Source organism: Triticum aestivum, chromosome 2D (assembly GCF_018294505.1).
Source record: "Triticum aestivum cultivar Chinese Spring chromosome 2D, IWGSC CS RefSeq v2.1, whole genome shotgun sequence".
NCBI lineage: Eukaryota > Viridiplantae > Streptophyta > Magnoliopsida > Poales > Poaceae > Triticum > Triticum aestivum.
In genome coordinates, this window is record NC_057799.1 from 29,038,093 (window position 1) to 29,040,610 (window position 2,518).

Genomic DNA, 2,518 nt, shown 5'->3' on the forward strand with positions numbered 1-2,518 from the left:
ACGAAGTCTGTGAAGGTTTGGAAGTCTACCCACCCAGAGTCAAAGAGTGTTAGGCATCACTGAAGTCTCTCTGTCCGCGTGACCTGAAGACTTGTTACACTTGATGACTGTGAATCCTCCAGCCGGTTAGGCGTCGCGTTCTGAGCATCCAAGAGTCATTGTGGATTGCCAGTGAACGAAGTCTGTGAAGGTTTGGAAGTCTACCCATCCAGAGTCAAAGAGTGTTAGGCATCACTGAAGTCTCTCTGTCCGCGTGACCTGAAGACTTGTTACACTTGATGACTATGAATCCTCCAGCCGGTTAGGCGTCGCGTTCTGAGCATCCAAGAGTCGTTGTGGATTGCCAGTGAACGAAGTCTGTGAAAGGCGAGCGGGCGCGTTGGTGCTGGTTGCGGAAGTCCAACAATGCATGTGTGCCGGTCGAAGAGGTACAACTGCGGCGGCGGAGGAGGATGGTGCGGATGCAAAGCAAGAGGGAGAAGACACAAATTGAAAGGAAATGAGAGCGGCCCACTTTACTTTAATTTTGTGGAAGAAAGTGTGTCCGGACAGCTCGCCAGATCAATACGGGTCCGCGTTGGCAGTTTGAAAAAAGAGAGGTAATTGATGCACACAACTTTGCTATAGAGCACCGAGTTAATCATACGACTATGGTCAGAAAAGTGTTGAGCCTCAGTCTGCTGTACACTATGGCAGTGGTTTTACTTTGCTCCCCCATCACGCAGCAGCAGCAGAGGGCACGACGACAACCGGCCGGATCGATCGACATCCTTGTACAGAAACAAAGCGCAAAAGAACAAAGAGGCCGAAGGAAAGATGCGAACAACACCTGCCGCCCAGACCTACCCCCCTACCTACACCTACACCACTGACAGACACGCACAAACACCCGTGGCCAGCCCAGCCTCTGCAGACTGCAGAAGCGTGGGTTAATTTTTGACGAGGTTAATCACATTGTCATTTTCTCAAAGACTGGCTAGACCAAGTGTCAAACTTCCCAATATGATATGAGATGGCAAATTAAATTATCCCAAGCTACCGACCCGCACCGGACCGAGTTTTCTTGTGCGCTACTCTGTCTCCGCCCCACGATGCTACGAAGCCGCAGCGCTCATCGGCTACACTACACAATTGCAACGGTCCCTGGTCATCATTTGCAATGTGCCAAGGTCGCCGTTCCGTTCCCTTCCTTATCCTCGGTTGCTCTCGTCTCATCTCTTGCCACTGATTCGGCTCACTATGGCAAGGTTCAAAAAAAAAAAAACTCTGCTGGGCCGTCAAATCGAAGTAAGATAAGATAACTAGCCAGATGACAGATGAGTGATGCGTCATCTCAGCCAAACGGTAATCATGCCATGAAGGAAATTAACTAGTCACAGTGGGCAGTGGCAAGCTTGTAATCAAATACTATCTCATAGCGGGCACGCACGTGTCAAATGTTTCTCCACGCAATGCCACATCTCTTGAAACGCACTACTGATTAATAAGAGCGTTTTTGACACTATACAAAAACGCTCTTATATTATGGGACGGAGGGAGTAGTATTCACCTCATCCAGTAAGTTTCACTCAGAGTAACTACGACCTTTGCAGAACTGCGGATGATGGCCAGATAAGATGACGAGCGCCAAGAGTTATCTTAACCAAAAGTTAATCATGCCATCAAGAAAATTAACCGCTCCAATTTTTCCAAACTACTACCTCCGTCCCATAATATAAGAGCGTTTTTGACACCACTAGTGTCAAAAACGCTCTTATATTATGGGACGGAGGGAGTAGTAATTATCCTAAAGCGGATATATACTCATATAAATATCTGCAAGTGAGGTCGATGGCCGACTGAGATTGGGCAACGTGTGACATGTCATGGTAGCACTGCTCTGCTCTTGGGTGGCTGTCATGCTTTCGGTGGAAGGAAGATGCCAAACCTCATTGGTACTGCTCGTCGGGGGGTATCATCGTACCGCGCTCGCGGCCAGCAGAGGGAGAGCACGACGGCACCTAGCTAGATGACCGGTCCACATCATCCTTGTAAGTACAGAGAGAAACGGAGCGCAAGAAAACAAAGAGCCTACTGTACCATACATCCTGCCGACTGCATCCACTCCCCGGCTTAGCTTAGCTGCTCCATTATCGGCCTACGTACGCACCCTCGCCGTGCCCAACGCCTCCCGTCCGTTGCTCTCGCCAAGTTAGGCGTGGAGGGAGCCACCTTGATTATAAAGAATTTAAGACTTGCCTCAGTAGGTGCTGATCCTACCAGATATATATGTCGGCTTGCCCAATAAAGTTCATTTTTCTCTGAAATCTGTTACTCCCTCTGTTCGAAAATGTAAGTTGTACTCATGTCAAGCCGCGTATTAATTTTGACTCTTGAAAACGGAGCAAGTACTAATATCTAAAGAGAGAGAGAGAGAGAGCCAACGTGTCAAAGCTTATAAATATCTTGACTAGAGGTGGATAACATATCCACGTCTTGCCGAGGCAAACGAGACCGACGGCAAACTGAGATTTGGCGC